This window comes from Mustela nivalis (genome assembly GCF_964662115.1).
Source record: "Mustela nivalis genome assembly, chromosome: 13".
In the NCBI taxonomy this organism is placed as follows: domain Eukaryota; kingdom Metazoa; phylum Chordata; class Mammalia; order Carnivora; family Mustelidae; genus Mustela; species Mustela nivalis.
The window spans coordinates 56378827-56386327 of NC_139032.1; positions in this window are offsets into that span (position 1 = coordinate 56378827).

A 7501-nucleotide genomic window follows, 5' to 3' on the forward strand; every position below is an offset into this window, starting at 1 on the left:
ATCAGACTCCATGCTAGCATGGAGTCTGCGTGAGATTCTCTCCTCCTCCCTCTGTCCCTCCCCCTACTCATGCTTGTGCTCTCTCTAGGAAGAAAGGAAGGAAGGAAGGAAGGAGGAAAGGAGGGAAAGAGGGAGGGAGGGAAGGAAGAATGAAAATTAATTACCAAAAGTCAAAATAAAGTCAAATTGGTTAGTTTTAGAGGAAGGGACTCCTCCCCTCTTTGATGCAATGCTGCTCTCACAGATGGGTTTGTACCTTTTCATGTGCCACCAGCTGGTGGATGGGTGCTTCCCCATAATCCTCCATTTTATCTAGACCCTTGGAATCCCTGTCTGCGTCACTACTGGCCAAGTCAGCATCTGTGACCCAATCCCATAATGGGGGGTGTGGCCAGCATCTCCTTTATTTACACAGAAAGGGTTCTTCCCACAAGCCTGGGGGCTTGGATGGGAGGCCAGGGTTGGAGAGCCCAGTTCCCTACACCTTGACTTGTTAGCACTTGTGGTTTCCAGCGGTTTCTCTTAGCACTCTTTGATGTATTATTTTTACAAATAGAACCAACAGGGCCAGGCCAGGACGAGCCCCAGCAGCTTCATGTACTTCCCCCACAGGGATTTCCCACTGTTGTCCTTTTTTGTAACTAGCATTTCTGATCTCCTTACCTAGACTACTTTCCTTCAACCTCTAGGGACTCCACGGAATAGAATAAGGACTACACTTATACACCTGGAATGCTTGGCCTTTCTTTACATTGATGGGAAGCTTTTAGCTTCATTCCCCATATGATTCTTACTCATCAAGCAGACCAAGGTGCCCCATTCTTCAAATGCAGTGGACACCTTTTGGGATGGCCAACCCATAATTCTCCTTTCTTTCTGAGGTGTTCCAGCCACCCCCTTAGGGGTGGGCCTGCTGCAGTCACATTTTACAAGGCATTGCTCTCCTCACCATATTGGAATGGCCCAGTGGTGGACACTTAACGCAAACTAAGCTGATAGGATTTTCTCTCCCAGGTATTAAGATTTGCGATCTATTCTAGTTCCAACTGGTGTGATATGCTGAGGAGTTGTGGATGGTCACTTTCTTCTGCATGATTGCCGAGCAAAGAAAGTCAGGCTGCAGAAGAAAAAAATGAAACCACTGCATAGAGAAAGACATGATAGACACCAGTAGTGCTCTCTGGGTTTCTGATGTCTTTCTTCCTCACAAAGCTCTATGTGGTAAGAACTATTAAGATCCTATTTTAGAGATGAGGAAACAAAGGCACAGAATCATGACATTTTCAGGTGGTAGGATGTGAGTTCCTGGACATAGCTGTTCCTAAAAAGAATACATCTTGGGGCGCCTGGGTGGCTCAGTGGGTTAAAGCTTCTGCCTTCAGCTCAGGTCATGGTCCCAGGGTCCTGCGGTCAAGCCCTGCATTGGGCTCTCTGCTCAGTAGGGAGCCTACTTCCTCCTTTCTCTCTGTCTGCCTCTCTACTTACTTGTGATCTCTGTCAAATAAAGAAATAAATAATCTTAAAAAAAAATGAAAAGAATACATCTTGAGCCATCCTAGTCATGTGAGCTGGTAGAGGATCCCTCTTTGTCTCCTTAAAGCTGGTTGGTTGGGATCTGTCATTTTTTTTTGAAAAAGACTTTATTTGACAGGAACACAGCAAGAGAGGGAACACAAGCAAGATGAGTAGGAAAGGGAGAAGCAGGCTTCCTGCTAAGTGGGGAGCCAGACGTGGAGCTTGATCCAAGGACCTGAACCAAAGGGAGACGCTTAACAACTGAGCCACCCAGGCGCCCCGGGATTCTGTCATTTTTGATTGGAAGAGTACTGATGGGGCACCTGGGTGGCTCAGTTGGTTAAGCATCCAATTCTTGATCTCAGCTCAGGCCTCAATCTCAGAGTTGTGAGTTCAAACCCTATGTTTGGCTCCATGCTGGGTGTGGAATCTACGTAAGAAAGAAGTAAATTGGGGGAGGGGATGGGTTAACAAGGTGATGGGTAGGTACTGAGGAGGGTGCACATGATGTGATGAGCACTGGGTGTTATACACAACTAATGAAGCACTGAACACCACATCAAAAACTAATGATGTGTGGGTGCCTGGGTGGCTCAGTGAATTATGCCGCTGCCTTCAGCTCAGGCCATGATCTCAGCGTCCCTCAGCAGGGAGCCTGCTTCCCCCTCTCCCTCTGCCTGCCTCTCTACCTACTTGTGATTTCTCTGTCTGTCAAATAAATAAATAAAATCTTTAAAAGAAAAAAACAACTAATGATGTGCTATGCAGTGGCTAACTGAACATAATTTAAAAAAAAAGAAATAAGTAAATAAAAGGGTACTGACAAAAGAGAACTGAGATAGATTCTTGGGTAGATCTAGCCTTATGTGAGAAAAGACACCAAGATACAGAAAAAGGAGATGAGAATGGGTTTGGAGGTGGGGGGGGCAGGAAGTGGCGGAAGTTTACACCCATTAACCTTGGGGTTTATTTTGTTTTTTTCTTGTGAGGTGGTAGGAGGCAAAGCCTTTGTGTTCAGATCACCTGAAGCACTTGCAGTGGGGTCAAGGTTGAACTCAAGAAAGGAATAGCTTTAAGTAGGAGAAGAAAGACCATTTGTATCAGGTAGAGGAATTCCCCAGATGTGTTTATAGGTGATAAACTTTATTTAGGTAGACTCATCCCACCCAACTGTGTATGATATTTCTCCAGTAAGGCTCAACTACATCGCTGGGGATTAGCTGGGTGAGATAAAAGTGGGAGGTTAGGACCTTGAGGATCTGAGGAGAGAACTGAAGATGTGATACTCCTGGAGGCCAAGGCTGAAGGGGGAGGGGAGCCATGAAAGCCTGGAGGCCCCAATTGTGTAAAAGACCTGTGGGGTGAGGGTCAGAGCAGGAGAGAACTGAAGAGAGGGCGTGTCAGAATCTGAAACATTGGATCTTGAAACTTCTGAGATAGAGCCCTTCTCTTCTCAGTGAAGACCAGATTCAGGACGTGACCACAAGAGGGAGTGACTGAAGTGAGTCAAGGAGAAATGTTTGAAGGGAAGAAGTCATGGAATTTGGGGGCTGAATACACATAAACATAGAGGCTTAGAACACATACAAACATATATCAGATACACCCAGAAATATGATAACAGACATACATGCAGATAGACACAGGCACACAGAACAGGCAGCCATCACTAATTCATGGATGCAGGGCACAATCCAGACTTCCCTTTTCTCCCTCTCAGCATACAACACAGGCACACAGCCAGGAACATAGGGACACACACACACACCCCCCCACACACACAGTGATATGAAATATATATACAGAGACACATAAAGTCCTATGACAGACACGGAAAGTTTGACACATACACACACCACAGCGCTCTGACTTAAGGGATAGGTTTTTCCCCTGGGTATCATTTTTCCTGTTGATTTTGGCCGCTGTGGTACCCACGTGGCATATCCCCCATTCTTAGAAAAAGCACAGAAACCCGAAGCCTCTCCTAAGTTAGAAACAAAGGCCCTGACACAACTCAGGCATGACTCACCAGTCCAGGGTGTCTGCTCTTACTTTTGTCTCCCCAGAATTGGAGTTCAGGCTCAAATGCTGCCCCAGAGACTCCCAGCCCTGGGACAGTTAGCTCAGGCTGGGCAGAAAAGCTGGCACACACAGAGCCTCTGCCTTTCCCAGCCCAAGTATCTCCTTCCCAGCCAGGCCTGCTTTACACCACATAGTGGCTTGCTGAAGAAAGGAAACAAGGGTGAAGAGGGCCGAGGCTAGAGAGACAGGTAGAACTTAAGGCTTCAGCCAGAGGAAATGGAGAGTAAAGAGGTATTACTAAGTGGGAGACTGACGTGTTTACATTTGCATTTTAGAGCTCCCAACACCTAGAATAGTACCTGGCGCATAATATATATGAATCGCTCTGGTGACTTCTTGTGGGAGGGGCTGGGAACTATGACCCTAATGGTAGGAACCTTAGGAGAATCAGATCAAGTAAAAGGGAATGGGGGCTTAATAGAGGATCAAGCATGGTATTGGAGTGAGTAAAAGAAGAAATGAAAGTGACTAGGGATATGATAAGAAAAGCTAGCTGGAGCTGGACCATGGGGCTGGCAGGGCCCATGGGTTTTGACTCATGCTAATTAAAACACCACTATGTGGTAGATATGGAAAACCAGCTTGTTAATTTAACTGTCATATGGGTATGAAATATACCTATCATGAGGATGACAAATATATATATCATCTTAAGCATTTCCAACAGCATACAAGCATGCTCTAGTACTCTGTGTCTTAAAATTATCCTTTGACCAACATCATTCCTCATCATCTCCTACCTCATTTTTCTTCTTTCCTTCATAGCCAAATTTCTATAAAGAATTGCCTCCAAATGTTTCTACCTCCTCACCCCACTCACTCCTAATATTCCAATATGACTTTCCCCTCTACCATTCCACAAAAAATGCTTATGTCAAGGTCACTGGTGACTTCATGTTGCCAAACCCAACAAACACATCTAGGTCTTCGTCTTGAGAAAATTAAGGTTCAGAAAGTTAAGGAGAGTTTCACTTCTTGTACTATGACCCATCCCCCCTACTGAAGACAACTGGAAAGTATAAGACAAATCTGCCAGAAGGCATAGAAGAGATAATAAATTAGTGTTTGGGTCTATTATTTTTATCCCTGAGGGCTATTTGTCAATGACAGAATGAATGATCAAGAGACAGATGGCTTTTTGGAACAGAGGACAGGGATTGGAGTTTAGGAGTGGTCAAAGTGAGGAGCCCTGATGAACTACCCTTGGGTTATTTGTACTGAAAGGCTGAACTTTAAAAATAAGGCTGAATTCAAAGTAGATAGGCCCTCCTCATGGGGATCAGTTTCAGATAATCTCAATCCTTAAAATTGGAATAAAGTGATTCTCGAATGCCAGTAACTCTCCAGAGCCTGGCAGAAGCAAGGTAATCCTCTCTGGAGGAAGACCAGTTAGGCCTCAATTAATTACCATAGACAATTTTTTGCATTGTGTTTTACAAATACAAATACAATGGCCCTCGGGTTACCTGGGTGGCTCAACTGTTAAGCATCTGCCTCAGGTCATGATCCCAGGGTCCTGGGATTGAGCACCATATCGGGCTCCCTGTTCAATAGGAAGTCTGCTTCTCCCTCTCCCACTCCCCCTGCTTGTGTTCCCTCTCTCTCTGTGTCTCTCTCTGTCAAATAAATAAATAAAATCTTAAATACAATGGTCCATGCACAGACAATAGGGCATAAATGAAAATCAGCAAAGCAACAGACAATAGAAACCACTCACTGGGTCTCCAAATATTGGAATTATAAGATACAGACTTAAACTGTGTTTACCATGTGGTAAATATACCAAAGGCAAGATTGAGATTTTTAACAGAAGACTGGGAAAATTAAAAAAAAAGGAAATCTCAGAGATAAAGATACAGTAATAAGAAGAAATAATGGATAGGTTTATCAATTCATTTGACAAGCCAAAGAGAGAATTCATGAATTAGAAAATAGTCATAAAATAATAACCAGAAATAAATGCAGAAAAACAAAAGTTTGGAAAATAATTCATAGAGTGTGCTGAAAGGATCTAACAATGGGTAATTCAAATTCAAGAAAGACAAAAGACTGACAGCGAAACTTGAAGGGCTAATGGCTGAAAACTTTCCAAAAAGGAAGAAAGTATCAGGCCAGAGATTCAAGAAGTCCTGGAAACCCAAATAAATTAAATAAAAAGAAACCCATGCCTAGCCACATCATAGAAAAGCTGATCAAACCAGTGACAAAAAGAAAATCTTAAAAACATCTGGGCAGTGGGGGGGGGGGGGGGCTTATAACCTTAAAAAAAGAAAAAAAGGCAAAAAGTAAACTAATATGTATCTTCCCATAAGGATCAATGAAACCAGTAGACATTGGGATTGATTGTATCTTAAAGACACTGAAAGAAAATAACTGACAGGGGTGCCTGGGTGGCTCAGTGGGTTAAAGTCTCTGCCTTTGGCTCAGGTCATGATCCCAGGGTCCTGGGATTGAGCCCCGAATCCTGCTCTCTGCTCAGCAGGGCGCCTGCTTCCTTCTCTCTCTCTCTGCCTGCCTCTCTGCCTACTTGTGATCTCTGTCTGTCAAATAAATAAAATTTAAAAAAAAAAAAAAAGAAAATAACTGACCAATTCAATTCTATATACAGTGAAAATATCCTTCAAGAAGAAAGGTGGGATTCTGATTCAAAAAAAATTATAAATTAAAACATATGAAACAATTGGAGGAATTTGAACACTGAATATTTGATATTAAAGAATTACTATTTTTAATTATTTGGGTTTTTAAAAAGAGTATTTCTCTTTTTTGTGAGAGACAGTAAATATTTACAGATGAAACATTATAATGTCGGATATTTGGTTTGAAATAATCTGAGCCTGGGAAGGATGGGTGGAATGAAACAAATTGAATAGGTACGGATCATTGTTGAAGTTTAATTATGAGCACAGAGGTTCATGAAACCAGCATCTCTGTTTTTGTACTTGTTTGAAATTTTTCATTCTAAAAATGTGATCCAGAAATAATGAAGGTGAAATAGACATTTTCAGACAAAAAAGAGCGAGAGAGAGAAAATTAACAAATTTTTTTCCACACTGAAAATATTGTTCAGGCAAAAGGAAAATTACTCCAGAGGGAATCATTAAAAATGCAGAAAATAATGAAAAGCAACGAAAACAGTAAACATGTGGATAATCTCAAATTGATATTGACTATAAAACAATAACAATAATAATCTCTTGTGAGGTTTCAAATATAGTGAAATTAAAATGCATGACAACAATAACATAGAAGTCAAGAAGGCATAAAAGGAGCAAAAGTGTTCCAAAGTTCTTGCATTGTTCTGGAAGAAGGCAAATTCCTAGTAGAATTGATCAAATCAACAATTGATCTGGTAATCCCTGGAAAAATAACTACTAAAATAATAGTAAAAGAATGTAAAATTTCGGGGCGCCTGGGTGGCTTAGTGGGTTAAAAGCCTCTGCCTTCAGCTCAGGTCATGATCCCAGGGTCCTGGGATTGAGCCCCACATCGGGCTGCTTGGTGGGGAGCCTGCTTCCTCCTCTCTGTCTGTCTCTCTGCCTACTTGTGATCTCTGCCTGTCAAATAAATAAATAAATCATTTTTTTTAAAGATTTTATTTATTTATTTGACAGGCATCTTTAAAAAAAAAAAAGAATGTAAAATTTCTAAGCCAATAGAAGGGAAACAGAAAAGTTAAAAATACATAGTCAATTCAAAAATAGGTCAAGGAAGGAAAGAAAAAGGAATATAGTGCATGTGAGACAAACAGAAACACTTAATGAAGTGATAGATTTAGACTGAAATATATCAGTAATTACTTCGACTATAAGTGGAAAAAAATTCTCAATTAAAATACAGACATTGTTGGACTGGATTTTAAAAACAACTAATGCTGTTTATAAGAGACACAGGTAAAACATAA